This window comes from Poromitra crassiceps, assembly GCF_964638095.1.
Source record: "Poromitra crassiceps genome assembly, chromosome: 11".
In the NCBI taxonomy this organism is placed as follows: Eukaryota; Metazoa; Chordata; class Actinopteri; order Beryciformes; family Melamphaidae; genus Poromitra; species Poromitra crassiceps.
Window position 1 is genome coordinate 53,187,296 of NC_139643.1, and position 17,220 is coordinate 53,204,515.

Consider the following 17,220-nt stretch of genomic DNA (forward strand, 5'->3'; position numbering starts at 1 on the left):
GTCAAAGCTTATTTCCCATAGACCCTCCAAAAATCAAATAGATGAAAAAAGTATTCCAAAGGTGTCGTACTATCTCTTCTTATTATCAGTCTTCTTTGGTGATAAAGCTATAAAAATGGCTATTCTTATTTCTACAACATTGTTATTCTTCTTTAAATTCCCTGGTCCAGGGTTTGGCCCGCGGAAGGCTGCTGGTCATGTCCAAAGCCACTCTAAGAATAGTAGGAGGAAGACACCTCACTCTGGACAGCACACATTAGTTATTCAACCTCATTGTTGTAGGTGAATGGACATTGATACAGCAGCTTTCACCGGCCACTGGCAGGTTGGTCTCCTCTGAGCCAATCCCAGCTCCAGGGTGTGGGAGGGGAGGGGCTCAGCATGATTGATATTCATTTGAACAGAGGGCCGCTGGCCGGCCGGCCGGCCGCCCTCCCCCGCTAACCCCACTCCCTGATGGGCCAGCTGTGGCCAAGCCTTGACCAGCCACACTGCAACCAGGCTGCATGCAGGAACACCAGGCTGCATGGAGGAACACCATGCGCTGGATATCAATCAGCTGCATCAGTTATACAGTAGGCTTAGGAGTGACATTTGTAGGCAGTCTATCAGACTTGACTTTAGTTTTTTTGAGGGGTCAACTCCAGAGAATCTTGCCTTCCTTCGTTTACACCGGGATCTAGAGGGGACATCCACAGAAAATGCCCTACAATGGCCTACTTTTCAAACGTTTATTTCTTTATACGTATGTGTGCTGAGTGAGTGCGTGTTCTTTCCCAGTAATGCACTGCTCAACTCTCACTCTCCATGCAATCACACACACGAGCTGTCAGACTACAAGCACAGTTCAAGTTCAACTTTCATCACTTGCTTGGTTTGGTAGCAAGTATTATAAAAGCATCACATTGACTGGCAGCACAAACAGCAGAGCGTCATGCAAGCAGGAGACAAATCATGACAACAAACAATCCTGCAGGACATTTCCCTTGCCTTCCACTTTCCCTCGAGCAGAATGTAGGTGTTCATTCTGAACCATCTCATATCAAATTCCCTGTGTGGGCGGTGTCAGTCTGTCTGTCTGTCAGTCTGTCTGTCACAATTTTGGTCACGAAAGTGACGGAAGTGACACCGCCACTGTGTTGCTCAACTGTGATGTCACTCGAGCAACTGTGATGTCACTCGAGCAACTGTGATCTTATCTTTAGTTCAAATTAGCTAAGTGGGGCGGCGGCGGTGTGTCATCAGTGATGTCATCATAACTTTAACCTTGAACATAAATGTGTCTGAATATGAGCTCCATAAGCAGGTGGGGACTTAAGATATCAGTAGAAAAAACAAAGTATGTTGTGTTTGGTAATAAGATAACTGAATGTCAGGGTTTATGTATGGACAGCACTTTGATCAAAGCATTGTAAGGAAATGTGAAAAGGTCATAAATGTAATACGGTTCCTCTCAGGAAGTACATGGGGTGCAGGTCAGGACACACAACTGATTTACAGAGCAATGATAAGATTAGACTATGGCTGTTTATGTTATGGAACAGCAGCCAAATAGAATAGAATAGAATAGAACTTTAATTGCCACGCGACCAGGGCTGGGTTAGTACAGGCAAAGGCACTGAGTATGTTGTGTATCTTCCGGACCTGCAGCAGCCCAGCTACCACCACGTCCGGCCCAAGCAGCAGCAACAGCCCAACTACCACCACGTCCGGCCCAAGCAGCAGCAACAGCCCAGCTACCACCACGCCCGGCCCAGGCAGCAGCAGCAGCAACAGCCCAACTACCACCACGTCCGGCCCAAGCAGCAGCAACAGCCCAGCTACCACCACGTCCGGCCCAGGCAGCAGCAACAGCCCAGCTACCACCACGTCCGGCCCAGGCAGCAGCAGCAGCCCAGCTACCACCACGTCCGGCCCAGGCAGCAGCAACAGCCCAGCTACCACCACGTCCGGCCCAGGCAGCAGCAACAGCCCAGCTACCACCACGTCCGGCCCAAGCAGCAGCAACAGCCCAGCTACCACCACGTCCGGCCCAGGCCATCACAGCTGTCCTTGCCACTGCCTGACTCTAATCATCCTACAACTACACATCCCATCACAGCTAAGTTATTAAAAAGACACAGATCACAACACATCTTCAGACACTAAATCAAGCGAGGACAATTTGGGACCCAGTGTGCAAGTACGGTTTACTTGGGGGGCATCTAAATGTTCGCAGTATGGTGCCCAAAAGGGAACAGCTAGAACACCTACTGTGCAACTCTAATATTGATTTTATGGGTTTATCTGAAACGTGGCTGTCTAGCTCCTCTCCCGAAGCTGCAGGAACACTACCTGGCTATGATACGTTTAGGAAAGATAGGGGCCAGGGGAAGGGGGGGGGGGGGTTTGTTATATTAAAATGCAATCAGATTGTGTGGCCAAGTGGCAACACTCTGGAATGTGTCGTTGTTAATATCTCCCTGTCAAATGAAATGTCTCTAACAGCCATCTGCATGTATCGCAAACCCTCAGCCAAGAATGATTTCTATGACCAACTTAAAACACTTGTTAAAGGAAGCGCTGTATGGAACAGCCTACCTCCCTCTATAAGGGGAAGCTCCAGCTTGGCCACCTTCAAAGGCCATCTGAAGGCGTGGCTGAGAAGGAACCAGTCCTGTGACCATGTGTGATTGTGCAGGATGCTCACACATGTACTAACTTTGACCATTAATCATTTATTTTTATTTTTCTCTCTTTTACTAATTGTACCATTACTGATATTGTATATTTCCTATGTAATGTATGTATATGTTTTCTGTCACTTTGCTTTTTCTTTGAATTACATCAACCTGCCAAGGGACTCCAGAAGGAAACTAGCCTTCGAGCTATAATCTGGCATATTTACATGTACTGACTGTACTGTTCATTAATATGCACTGTCCCTTTCTCAAACAAATAAATAAATAAACCTCCAATTGGAGCTTTACTGGTAGAAATGGGAGAAACTGCACTGAGGTTAAGTTACCGTAAGTTAAGTTAAGTTATCCTGCACTGAGAATCCAGCGAACAAAACCAGCAATGAAGTATATCAGTAACTAAGGGGACAACAAGGGAACCCAGTCAAATCAGTTTTGGAAGATGCATGTATTATATATATATATATATATATATATATATATGGGCCGGAGGATATATATATATGATATTATATATATATATATATATATATATATATATATATATATATATATATATATATATATATCTATATATATATGGGCCGGAGGAGGAGCAAAGGAGTGTGAAGGAAGGAAGCAGACTGGCTGACAATCCTCAAAATGCTCGAGTGACATCACTGATGACATCACTCACTGATGACATCACAATTGCTCGATGAACATCACCTGATTGCGCAAACGCATCCCTCAGTATTTTATCTATCTCTGTTCCAGATACGTCCACCTCATCCAGGAACCTCTTAGCCGCGTCGAGCACAATCTCAAACCTCCGTCTTCCCACTCAAACCAGCAGCACAGTTTAGAACCACGGCAATGAAGGCCAGGAACTGTTTCTTGTCTAGTTCCATCCTTTTCCTTCTCCGGTTCCTTATGTACTTCCACCCTTTCTTCATTTCTTTCCCATCTCCACCTCTTAGCAGCCTCTTTCTTCCTCTGACTCTCAGACACTCAATCACAACCATACCACTTGTGATTCGAATCGAATGAACATCTCCGACTTCCTCCAATAAACTTCCCGACCTCATGTGGATCCCTCCCGTCATGCCATCATGTCACAGCCACCATTCCAACCAGAAAGACTCATTTTTGCTCACTTGAGTCATCAGAGTCACTGAGTCATCAGAGTCACTCAAATCCTTCTGTTTCCTTTTCTTATTTCCTTTTCCGTAGATTATTTCCTCCGTCGCTGGAAGCTTGCTGATGCCATGTTCCCTTCTTCTTCTGTTCACACTCCATCTCCTTCCTTACCTCTCTTCGATATATAATATATATTATATATAACATAACAATATACACACATATAATATATTATATTATAATATATATATATATATAACTCCCCACCGTCTCCTCACCCCGATGGACATCAGTAACACACATGCTGCCTGGCATATAGCAAATCCGGGCTTATTATTAAGTAAACTGTATTCAGAATACCACCAATTTAAACTGTAACTACATAATACATGTATTCCGTTACTCCCCAACTCTGGTTACACAATACACAGAATTGCATTCATATCAGCAAACAGTGTCTTCAACAATCCTTTTTACTGTGTACAGAGAGGACTTTTATTTACAACATCAAATCACACAACAAAAATAGCATTAACATGAATCTATACAACATAAGTAAAGGGAGCCTTTCTCAACTGAGAGAAGTCTGTTAATGATTGTGTGTGTGTGTGTGTGTGTGTGTGTGTGTGTGTTTATGCATTGTGTTTGCGCGCGCATGCATGTGTATGTGTGCATGTTCAGGAGGGGAGGGGGGAGGTCTCCAGTTCAAAGCTGGCGTATGAAGGAGGTTGCTGGGTGTTGGGGGAGATCTCCTGCTCACACAGCCAGTCCTCCTCCTCCTCCTCCTCCTCCTCCTTGTTGCGGTAGTACTCGTCCATAACGTACTGGTATTTGGGAGTTGTGATGCCGAACAGAGAGGCCATTCTCTCTCCCAGGTAGTCGCACACTGACAGTGTGGAGGCGGCTGCTCTCCACAGGTAGAACCAGAAGTATGGACCCCAGGTCAGCTTGGACGGGTCTACAGTGATGATGTCCTCCTTCACAGGCTCTTCTTCATCAGTGCTGTACTCCTCCATGGTCTCCCCGCTGGCAAAGTAGATGGTCCTCCGGGGCACCCTTACCCGCCCATGCCCTATCTCCGCACTGTCAAAGTCCGGCATCGGGCCCTTTTCAGAGTCCATAGCTTGCCCCGGTGAAATGCTCACATTAGTGAGATACGGTGAGAAATCTGCCATCACACTCGTACCTCTCCCTGCTAGTTACTCTTCTCCTCTCCTAGGATAAACAACCTTTATGACATTTATGACATCACTGAACATGTCACAATGCGTGGTAGAGAGGGGTTTATGACATCACTGTCAATGATGATGTCACAATGGAAGAGGAAGAGATCTTAAAATGTCCATCGTACGTTCCGGCGTGGCGTGGCACGGCAACCCACAATTACTCAACTGAGCATGCTCAGAACGTAATTGTCATTGCTTGGGTGACATCACTGGTGGCATCATCACTGACGACATCACCGAAGAGATCACTCACTGATGACATCACAATTGCTCGAGTGACATCACTGATGACATCATCGAGTGCACGAGTGACATCGCTGGTGACATCAATTCTATACTTATTAAAGTAGGAAAGCACAAAAAATGTGGACCAAAGCAGCTCAGCAGGCAAAATAGAATACAAGGCAAAAAAGGAGCTACTTGGAGTTTGAAAATAATATATTATTTAATAAGAAGTAATTGTATCTGTGTACTGCAAAGAGTTACAAACCAGAATACATCTGCAATTGATACGGGCAAACACAAGAACGCAACGTGTTTCAACCGTTGGTCTTCGTCGGTTCCATGCGTGACTTTGTCCGTATCCACCTGTAGGTCAGCAGTTGGGCCAATCCATCTCGTGTAAAGTGATGTCATCAAACTGGAAATTATGTCACCCAATTGCTCGACTGTGATGGCATCAGGTAGTTTGATGTAGTCACCTGAGAAGTCACTAAGAGATCACCTGCAAGTGAAGCAAGTGAAGAAGTGTGTGTGCAATTGTTCAACTGTGATGTCACTCAAGCTACTGTGATCTTATCTTAAGTCACAATTTGTTCTTGTTCTGTGGTGTTTTATGGCAGTTGGCATCCTTTATGTTGCATTACCGCCAGCTTCTGGATTTATCCATCCGCTGTTTCCCTACATTCTGTAAAACCCCCTGTCTGGACTTGGAAGTCGGGGGGAGGCCAGGACCCCCCCGGCAGATCTGTCAGTCGGGCAATTGTGTTGTGTGTGTGTGTGTGTGTGTTGAATGCATTTGCAATTGCTCGAGTGACATCAGTAATGACATCACAACTGCCTGATGTCACCTAGGTCAGCAGTTGACCTGGGCGAATCCATCTCATGCGAGTGATGTCACTGGCGAGTGATGTGCTTGACTGTGATATCATCAGGAAGTTTTGATGTCTCAGTGATGTCACTCGAGCAAATGTTGAATGCATTTGCAATTGCCCAACTGTGATCTTATCTGTCACAATTTGTGACAGAAATTATGTCAGTCGGGCAGTTGTGTGTGTGTGTGTGTGTGTGTGTGCGAGTGAAGTCATATCACTCAACTGGAAATAAGGTCATGCAATTGCTCGACTGATGTCATCAGGCAGTTGTGCTGGCATTAGTGATGTCACTCGAGCAATTGTCTTCTTCTTAGTTAAAATTGGTTAGGTGGTGTATTGTCTGCACCGCTTACTTCAGCACCTGGGTGTAATTTCTTTTAATTCTGCAGCGCAGCGGCGACTCACAACCCTTCAACTTTGCTGTGTGCCCATTTTAATTCCAATTATCTGCCTCAACATGAGAATAGAACCAATTAAATCATAATCACTTCAACATAGTTGAGTTTCAAATACCATGATGCAATATTGTGTAATTACTTTTTTGTGTAATTGTGTAATAATAATGTGCAATTACCACACATCACATTTTGCCTGTTTGACATTGGAAATACTGTTTGATGAGTTTATTGGATCTGAATTCTAATACTTGATGAAAATATAAGTCCATACATATAACCACTTGATGGCAGCAGAGGGCTGTCTGTTTTGTTGGTGTTACATCATTTGGCTTCTTCCTGCCAATCAGGTAAGACAGTGAAGTTATCACCAGTCTAGATGACTTCATGTTCATCTGAAGTGGTTGGAAAATGTCAGGATTTCACAATGAAATATGTGGATTGTAGTGACATGACTATAGAGTACCGCAGGGATGATGCATTTTTTTTAGTATTACACAGAAATTGCCGCCATGCTGGTTCATAAGGGGAAAAGTGGATGGGATTTTGGTTATATGCATGAAATAAGGTCTGTGGTTAACAAAGGTTTATGAAACAGTGAAGTTTGCACTCAGCAAGATCATCTTCACAAACAAGCACCACTTTTATGACTTTTGAAGCGTTTTCTGAAAATCGTGTAAAAACAAACAAACATGCATTTAACTGAAATCGCCATACAAAAATCCCATTCACTTCTCCCCTTACAAACCAGCATGGCAGCAATTTGCTACTTCCGGACTCATTCCTGAGGTACTCTGTGTGTTTAAACCAGTGGTTCCTGTGGTACTCTGTATGTTTAAACCAGTGGTTCCTGTGGTACTCTGTATGTTTAAACCAGTGGTTCCCTTGGTACTCTGTGTGTTTAAACCAGTGGTTCCTGTGGTACTCTGTATGTTTAAACCAGTGGTTCCTGTGGTACTCTGTATGTTTAAACCAGTGGTTCCCTTGGTACTCTGTGTGTTTAAACCAGTGGTTCCTGTGGTACTCTGTGTGTTTAAACCAGTGGTTCCTGTGGTACTCTGTGTGTTTAAACCAGTGGTTCCTGAGGTACTCTGTGTGTTTAAACCAGTGGTTCCCTTGGTACTCTGTGTGTTTAAACCAGTGGTTCCTGAGGTACTCTGTGTGTTTAAACCAGTGGTTCCTGTGGTACTCTGTGTGTTTAAACCAGTGGTTCCTGAGGTACTCTGTGTGTTTAAACCAGTGGTTCCTGTGGTACTCTGTGTGTTTAAACCAGTGGTTCCTGTGGTACTCTGTGTGTTTAAACCAGTGGTTCCTGAGGTACTCTGTGTGTTTAAACCAGTGGTTCCTGTGGTACTCTGTGTGTTTAAACCAGTGGTTCCTGAGGTACTCTGTGTGTTTAAACCAGTGGTTCCTGTGGTACTCTGTGTGTTTAAACCAGTGGTTCCTGTGGTACTCTGTGTGTTTAAACCAGTGGTTCCTGTGGTACTCTGTGTGTTTAAACCAGTGGTTCCTGTGGTACTCTGTGTGTTTAAACCAGTGGTTCCTGTGGTACTCTGTGTTTAAACCAGTGGTTCCTGTGGTACTCTGTATGTTTAAACCAGTGGTTCCTGTGGTACTCTGTGTGTTTAAACCAGTGGTTCCTGTGGTACTCTGTGTGTTTAAACCAGTGGTTCCTGTGGTACTCTGTGTGTTTAAACCAGTGGTTCCTGTGGTACTCTGTGTGTTTAAACCAGTGGTTCCTGTGGTACTCTGTGTTTAAACCAGTGGTTCCTGTGGTACTCTGTGTTTAAACCAGTGGTTCCTGTGGTACTCTGTGTTTAAACCAGTGGTTCCTGTGGTACTCTGTGTGTTTAAACCAGTGGTTCCTGTGGTACTCTGTGTTTAAACCAGTGGTTCCTGTGGTACTCTGTGTTTAAACCAGTGGTTCCTGTGGTACTCTGTGTGTTTAAACCAGTGGTTCCCAACCTTAGGGTCAATTCAAATGGGGTCACCCAATTTCTTAGTTCTTTTCTTTTTAAACACCACACACAATATAACAATATAATATAATATATATATATAACAATACAATATAATAATCTTTTTAAACGCCACACACAATTTAAAACTATGGAAGAGGATTAGGGCCACATGTGAAAATCTTATAATCTCATTTTTAAAGTCGGAATTCTGAGATTAAAGTCAGATTACTGAGTTAGAAAGTCAGAATTTGACTTCAATCGCAGAATGGAAAACATGTCAGATGTAACTTTACAGTACTAGGCATCTCACGCGCTTAACACAAAATAGTATTACAAACTATTAACAAATTAATTTGAGCAAAAAAACAACAATGGGGTCCCAAGATTTTTGAGATGTCAAAGTGGGGTCACAAGACTAAAAAGGTTGTGAACTGGTTGAAAGTCGTTGGCCAGCTGTTGGGATGAACGACTTGGATAGCATCTGCAGCGGTGCTGGCCCCCACTCTCCTTCAGGTCCATGGGATGACTCTGCCTCCACGTGACCCCAAACCAACCCTGAAAACTGGGCGTGTCGCGCTAGTGTTGTAGTACCCCCCAAACACCACCCATATCCCCCTGACCACTACTCCACCCACGACTCTAATGCCGACTCTCTACCACCTTCCTGTCCCTAGCTGTAGCCCTTTAACCACTAAACTCACTAATAAGAGATATGGAAATTTCATATCATGATTATAGTGACCAAAATTAGAATTATCACAGTCACCAAGGCCTGCACGCGCCTGGGAGACTGTTGCTAACTTTGGTTGATAATGGACCTTATTTACGGTGTTTTTCAAAGTGTTGTAATCATGGTAACACGGTTTTCATAGGCGATTATAGACCTTCCAAACAGGGGTTGCACCACCCAGTAGTCAATATTACTCCGGTAGGGGGGTTTAAAGAAATTTTGTAAATTTTAAAATAAAATGCATTAATCTGGGGCACTCTGAGAGCAAAATGAAGAGGCTAGTAGATATGAAGAACTACACACATCACATTAATATCCTCTTCACTATGCTGTGGCTTTACAGTGATGAAAAAATAATTGTCTCCTTATATAGCCTATTCTATCTGCACGATAGTGTTTCCCAACCACTGAACCGTGGCCCACTGGTGGGCCTCAGAGCACCATGTAGTGGGCTCCTAAAGCAGGTGTTTGCAGTCAACTACTTGAAATTAATATGTGGCAGTCAAAATCTATTTGTGGTGCTCAAAATCTATTGTGGTGTATCTCCACAAATAGATAACTGTATAGGAGACACTGAATGCTATAGTAGGATATGACAACACATTCTCCAACAACATATCACAATATGCTGAATGACACCTACAGTAGATGCAACTTTACCCAAGCTGCAGTCAGGTGATGTCTCGATCTGTTCTCACACTACTGTCGAACTGAGAACAATGTTGCTGCTGCTGCCGGCTGCTGCTGAGGTGACCGGCATGGTGTTATTGTTGCAGTCATGTTTCTCTGTATCAGTCCTAGTTTTCTTAGAGAAGAATCGGTCGAGAGTTTGGTTCACCCTTTTAGCCATGTTAAATATCTCTGTCTCGTCTGTCTCGGTATGTTTCCTTTGTTGACACGCTGTTGCTGACGTCTGACGCAAGCACGTAGTAGCACGTAGCACCACGACCAGCGCGCATCACGTGAGCTGAGTTGAGAGGTCAAGTACAGATTTATTTTCTTCAGAAACACAATGAATCGAGAAATTGCATTGAATAATGTCGAATACAACGACATATAGATATGTACAACACATGATATATATAATATATTCGATTAGATTTGGTTTAAATCGTTTATGTGGCAGTGGTGGCCCAACGGTTAGAGAAGCGAGCTTGTGACCAGAAGGTCGTCGGTTCAATACCTGGGACCGGCAGGATAAATCTGGGTGGGGAAAGTGAAAAGGCAGCGCTTGCCCCTCCCTCATTACCACCACTGAGGTGCCCTTGAGCAAGGCCCTTATCCCCAACCGCTCCAGTGGAGCTGCTCAGTGGCCAACAGATCAGACTGTGGTTGTACTGGTCAGCTTCCAAGTCTGAATGTGTGTGTGAATGTGAACAGGGCGTGCTCTCAGTGAGACTCCCCCTGTATAAATAAAAGGTAAAAAAAAAAAAAAAAAATCTGGCCACTAGGGGTTGCACGTGCAGCCAGTGCACCAACGTATAATCGCCCATGACGCTTTTAATGATTATGAACATTTGAAACGGTACGGTTACCGTCAGGAGTTTGATCACAGTTTATGATTAAACCGGTTATCGTTTCATCCCTACTCACTAAACGTCTATGACTGACTAGTGACTTTTCCACCTTATGACCCTGGCGGGACCTCTAGCTGGCCCTGCGCAGTGGGAAAAACACTAGGCCAAAGTAGGTTGACAGTTTGTGATTTTTTATTTTATTTTGCACGTTCAATGTGTTAACAAATCCAACATACAAGTCAGCGTTAGTGGAATCAGCATGGAGTCAGTAGCGTTATGCAGGTGCAACACAGTTCTTTATTTGCATTCCCCCTAGAAACACGGAGCAGAGAGGCTAATCAGCTGAGACCAATTAGGAAATAACAGTGAAAGAGAGGCATGGAAGGAGTGTGCTTGCATTGAACACAGATGTGTGTAGTCCACCACACGGTCACCCCACCACACAGTCACCCCACTACACTAACCACACGGTCACCCCACCACACGGTCACCCCACCAACCTAACAGGCTTCAATTAGGCTTTGATTATGAAAGTTGGATGGATTTTGAATACATTTGAATATATTTGTCCAGGTTTTCAAAGTGGGAGGCGGACCTCCCCAGGGGGGCTCCAAGCAGTTTCAGGGGAGGGAGGCTCAGTGAATGGAAGTGGAAAAATATTAGATTAGTTATTAAAAGGAGATCACATAGACTAGCCTACATTTGTGTGATTTGGTTAAAGAGATAGTTCAGAGATATAATAGTTTGGGGGAATTTGTCCCAGAGTCAGAAACTAAGAAATGCCATCAGAAAGGGACTTTTCTATGTATTTGGTACAGTCTGAACTAAGTACGTTAAACGGCAATATCAGGCTATCTTGGTTCAATTGCTGAGTATCTATGGGATCATACAACAACATCATGATCCCAGAGGCATCCAGGAATTGAGTGAGGGAGGCTCCTTTTTCCAGGCTTTGTCTTGGGGGAGGCCCACAGTCTCAGACTTTGAAACGCCCTGGTGTAGAGTATATGAGCTGTGGGAAGGAAGAACATTGTCATTGTCACCGCCATTTGGTAAGGTCATTTTTATCCATTTGAATACAATTTCACAATTTACAAGTTTTCAAAAAGTAGCAAAACAGAGCGGGGGGGATGGCTTAAAAAAAAGAAAAAGAAGACAAGTGCCACACACACACAAAGGGGGTTAGGGTTAGACAAGTGACACACACACACACACACACACACACACACACACAAAGGGGGGGGGGGAATGCCACACTCACAAAGGGGGGGGGGGGGGGGGATTGTCAGCAGTCACAAAAAGCCACTGTTCAAAGTGCAGGACTTGAGAATGATGTACTACTTTATTTATAATGAAGAGATAATTTGTTTACTGCATCCCTGAAGTTGCTTTGACAACACAAACACACATCAAGACTACGACCAATGCTATTAATGCTGTATGCTACCAGTTACCATATTCTGACCAAGAGATTATTCACTGCATTTTGGTGGCAATGATTCACTTCCCTTTCCAGGGCCGGATCTACCATGTGGGGCCCCTGGGCATCTTCAGTGCCCAGGGGCCCCTGGGGTGCTAATCTGACCTTGGTCATTTAAAGTTGATTTTAAATTCAGTCATCTTGGAGGTGGGCATTCCAACAAGATGTCATCCTGTCCTGCTGACAACATGAAGGGGACGCAACGTGACGACACTAGAGACCAGTGTGGGGCAAGTTACTCAGGAATTGTAATTAGTTACTTATTACTCCTTTAAAAAGTAATACAATTACTTAACTTCAGATTCAGTTTCACTTTTATTGCCACAGTAAGTAATCAGATTACAAACGAGGAATTTGACTTAGTGTATCACTTGGTATCAGAAGTAATTAGTTATGTTACTCGTTACTTTACTATTACTTTTGCTGCCCACCGCCCTTCCGACAAAGAGAGGTACAACCTGTTTAGAACGGAATCCTCTTTACTAAGTAACCTTACAGGAGGAGTCAACAATCAGCCAAACTGCACTTTGTGTTGATTTGTTCACGTTGTGGCAACACAGTAGTCTCTCATAGCCAGCTCTATCTGCACACTTTGATTTAGCTCTGTGCCAGCGCTGGAGAAAGCAGTAACTTGAGAAAATAGTAACTTGAAGTTACTTGGATTAGTAACTGTAATATAACAGGCATCTCGCGTGCTCGATTCCTAGGCTCGCCCGCTGTGCGGGCTCGCCCACTGGGTGGGCCCGCTACCTCAGCCTCGCCCGTCCTGCAGCTCTATTTCGCTGCTCGGCCGCTGTGTGGCCTTGCCTGCCTCCCTCAGCCTCCTCAGACTCTCCAGTGATCCTCAGACTGATGACATCACTGATGATGGGACTAATGTCGTCAGTGGTTTTTGACATCACTGATTATGTCAGTGGTTTAAGACATCACTGATGATGTCATCAGTAGGACTGATGTCATCAGTGGTTTATGACATCACTGTGATGATGTCACAGTGGGACTTATGAGTTGCTACAGTAGCACCTCCATTTTGTCCATCTGAAAACAAGTAAAACTGTGAGTGTTTGATAGCATTCCACAACATACAGTAGTATCCTTTGTAAGATACGCCACCTGCAAAGCCATCTTGTTCAACACTTCCTGAATCCCAGCGTTTGCCTCTAAAGAGAGACAAAGATATTGAATACAAACAGATCAAAGCAGAACACTGCAGTCCAGATACACCAAGATTGCATTGTGAGGCAATTTGCTCTGGTCTTTAGGTCAGTTGCTTGGAGAGTTTCCATCTTGTTCACTAAGAAATTCATTTAAATCAAGTCAATAAAAATAGCACTGCGCAAGTAAATAGTCCCTTGCAATCAATTGCAAGCGTGAATACCGTGGTCCAGCTATATATACCGCTATATATATACAGCTATATATACCATGCTATATATACCGTTATATATAATACAGCTATATATAATACAGCTATATATAATACAGCTATACAGTATATACCGTGGTCCAGCTATATATACCGCTATATATACAGCTATATATATACAGCTATATATACCATGCTATATATACCGCTATATATACAGCTATATATATACCGCTATATATAATACAGCTATATATAATACAGCTATATATACCATGGTCCAGCTATAATCCACTGAGGCTGGCACCGTTGTAAAGCCCCTTAGCTTTAGAATTGGCGCTTGGCCTGAGGGTCGAGAAGAGACAACTTGCTTTCCTGACTAACTGTGAACGATGCTTGCGTCTTGCAGCCAATGATATCAGCCGATCTGAATGGAAATCTGTTTGACATCACCTTTCATTGGATCTTATAATGTGCTACAATCATTTTGGGCAGCTGTCGTGACGTCTCAGTAAATTGGGCCTATGTGGACAACATCATATTTAGACTACAGTACAGATCATTTGCATATCATGTCCATGACAAGCATGGTACATCAGAACGGCAATATGGTCCCGCCCCCTTTTAGGGGGAAAACACAAGCCACTTGCTAAGTCGCTATTGACTTCAATGTAAAAGCGGTATAAAAGAAATGGATAGGGGGGGAAAATGAGTTTAGTTTATAAATGACCCAAAGAGACCATGACATGACAATATATTACAACTCGGCCGGCCATAGAATGAGCAAGATACATCGAAAATAGTCATTTGATCCATCATTCTTAAGTCATGTGACTCATGTCCATTCTGTGTCTTGACCTAGTTACAGAGCACACTGTCCACCTGTCTGCAGTCTCCATTTGAAGTTGGCAACTTATGGTTTAAACATACAAGTTGAGATTTTTTATGGAAACATACGTTGTGTGACTACTGTCACTAATTCGGCATACACATACTTCAATAAGAAGCACACATTCCAAGTATATTCAAATGTTTCGCCGGTGATTCTCACACACAGTCAAATGGAGGGCGGTAGTTTAGCATCAGAGTGAACCGCTTCCAAACAGGAGATTTGACATTCACAAAGTGCTTCTTGGGAGATAATATGTATCCTACCGAATTGGAGAGTGGCATCTAACAATTCGTAAGGTTTGTAATCTGGCGGCATTTAATTTTCCGATAGGCCAGGTTTCTGAATGGAGTTTGGTGTGGATGCCTCTCCACATAAGGAAAGGGGGCAAGCTAACGTTTAGCTGATCTCTTGGTAGTTTTAGCAAAAATAGCGACAGGATTTGACTGTCAGGGGAGGGGGAAGAAGCTTTGAAGCAAGCTAATATTATGTGGCTAGTTAGTATTTGCCTTATATGAACGCTGTATCCAGCCCACTGATGGGGTTCCACCAGGTTACATGCATTGATATGAGCATTGTCAACCCTACTCTATTAAAAGAAAATATTGCAGATCAGTCTTTTTATTATTATTATTGTTGTTAGTGAAACCAACAACAGAGCAACTCGTCGGCATATCAATAGAGGCAAAGTGAACGTCACTTTCTGCTTTCCTCCCTGTACCAGTGCTGGAAAAAATATGAATGGCGGTGAACGGAGAATAACATTACTTTTTTGATCCCGTTTGAATTGTGCCACGGGGTGCCAACGCTAATTTTGTCAATTTAAAACATAACATTGCATGTCAAGAAAGTCGCAGTTTGTCACCAAACTGTTGCACTAGAAGTTATAAATCAGAAAGACTACATACAGTACACTGTCGCCTAAGTGACGTCACTTTCTCTACCGGCAAAGCTGAAGACCGGCGAGATGCCACAAGCTTTCATGAGCTATGTAGTTTTTATACGAAACTAACCCCTACGTTTGAGTTTGACGACAAACTGCGTCTTTCTTGACGTGCAAAGTTATGTTTTAAATTGACAAAATTAGCGTTGGCACCCGGTGGCACAATTCAAACAGGATCAAAAAAGTAACGTTATTCTCCGTTCACTGCCATTCATATTTTGGTACAGGGAGAAAGCAGGAAGTGATGTTTCACTTTGGCTCTCTATATTAATTTAAACCATTTTAAATAGTTTGCTTGAAGTGTTTTAAAATGGCACATGCATGAGAGTGAACTACAAAATGACGTATTGCCGATCTGATGTATGGAGGCTTTCTGTTTTGACCAGCACTATTAGGTAGCTTTCCACTCATGGCACATGATTAGCGTGGTTAGCCATGCTATTATCTTACTGATGTTAGCCATGCTATTATCTTACTGATGTTAGCCATGCTATTGTCTTACTGATGATAGTCATTTTGGTGATATAGCGCTCTTCCTTACGCCAGTGCTTCTTTGTGAATTTGGGCCTCAGAGTTTTATGTTACCAACGTGTTTTTCTTCATTTGTTTAGACATGCAGTGAGTCGTATGCTATATGATGGTGGAGTGGGGGCTGGAGCGCGTGATCTTTCTGATCCTAATATGAATTCTGTTTAGACTCATCTCATCAAACACCACGCCACGCTGTTCACTGAGACAAATTCAAATGGGTAACAGTCTGTAAATGCAAATTTGTGTTGGTACGTTCCAGTACCGTACATATGTTCAAGTCAGTAATGATTCATTCCAAAAAGTCTCATCATTGTTTGTTTGTTTGTTCAGTCCGGTGGTCATCTGAAGGTCCTTTGAGTTGATACGGGGTTGAGGTGTGCTTTCACTTGTATCACAGAGCCGTGGGTTTCTTTTCCATCTTCATTCAAGTCTTATGTTAATAACGGCCTATAGAGTCAGGACGGCTTTGTAGGATAAGACCACCAACTCTGCCATTTTGAAGAAAAGTAATAATCCATGATATTTTCAAATAAATAAATATCTTCCTACTCTCGATTGCCAATAGATATAACACAATAATGAGCTTATTTGTTGTTTTAAACACTCGATATCTGGTAGGTCTTTCCTCGGAAAAATCCTCTGGCACACAGGAAGTGATGCATTTTATTATGTGTCCGGTTTGTTTGGAATAAATATAGGAAGTGGATAGTTAGCATGAGCCGCCTATAGCAACTGAAACATGATGAACAGTGCAGGCAGTACAGTACAGTACTGGGCTGTTCTGGGAGGTGTAGTGCAAAAACACCACAGCAATGACCCTTTAGCACCAACAAATGGTGCCAAAAAAGGGGGGCATCGCGGATGATCACTTATAGATTGCCAAAGTCACGCCCACTTCTGGCTTACTGTAGGCATACAAACCAAGGGGTTTCATTAGCCATTCTTCTTTCCAGAGACATTTCCTAAAATGCTTATACAAATAGATTTACTCAGTCAAACCAAGTGATTCCGCTATATTTAGAAATAGAATCAGGAGAGACCATACAACATTTCACTCGAACCAAAACTCAAAAACTTTTTTTTTTGGACCGAGTGAAATGTTCTGTTCTCTCCTGATTCTAAATATAGCAGAATCGCTTAGTTTGACCAAGCAAAACTATTTTTAGAAGCATTTTACGAAATGTCCATGGATAAAAGAATGGCGGGTGAAATCCGTTGGTTCGTATGCCTAAACCGGAAGTGGGCGTGATTTTGGCTCTATTCTCTATTAGCCTTTTTGGGAAGTAGTTCT

General features: G+C 43.2%; 1 pseudogene across 1 annotated transcript; it reads right to left on the bottom strand.

Annotated features, from left to right (window-relative positions):
• Positions 1-4,474: 4,474 nt before the first annotated feature.
• Positions 4,475-4,972, bottom strand: LOC310785115 (protein FAM177A1 pseudogene; annotated as a pseudogene). Its single transcript has one exon. The product of its transcript is annotated as a protein FAM177A1 pseudogene (transcript).
• Between the last annotated feature and the right edge of the window lie 12,248 nt (positions 4,973-17,220).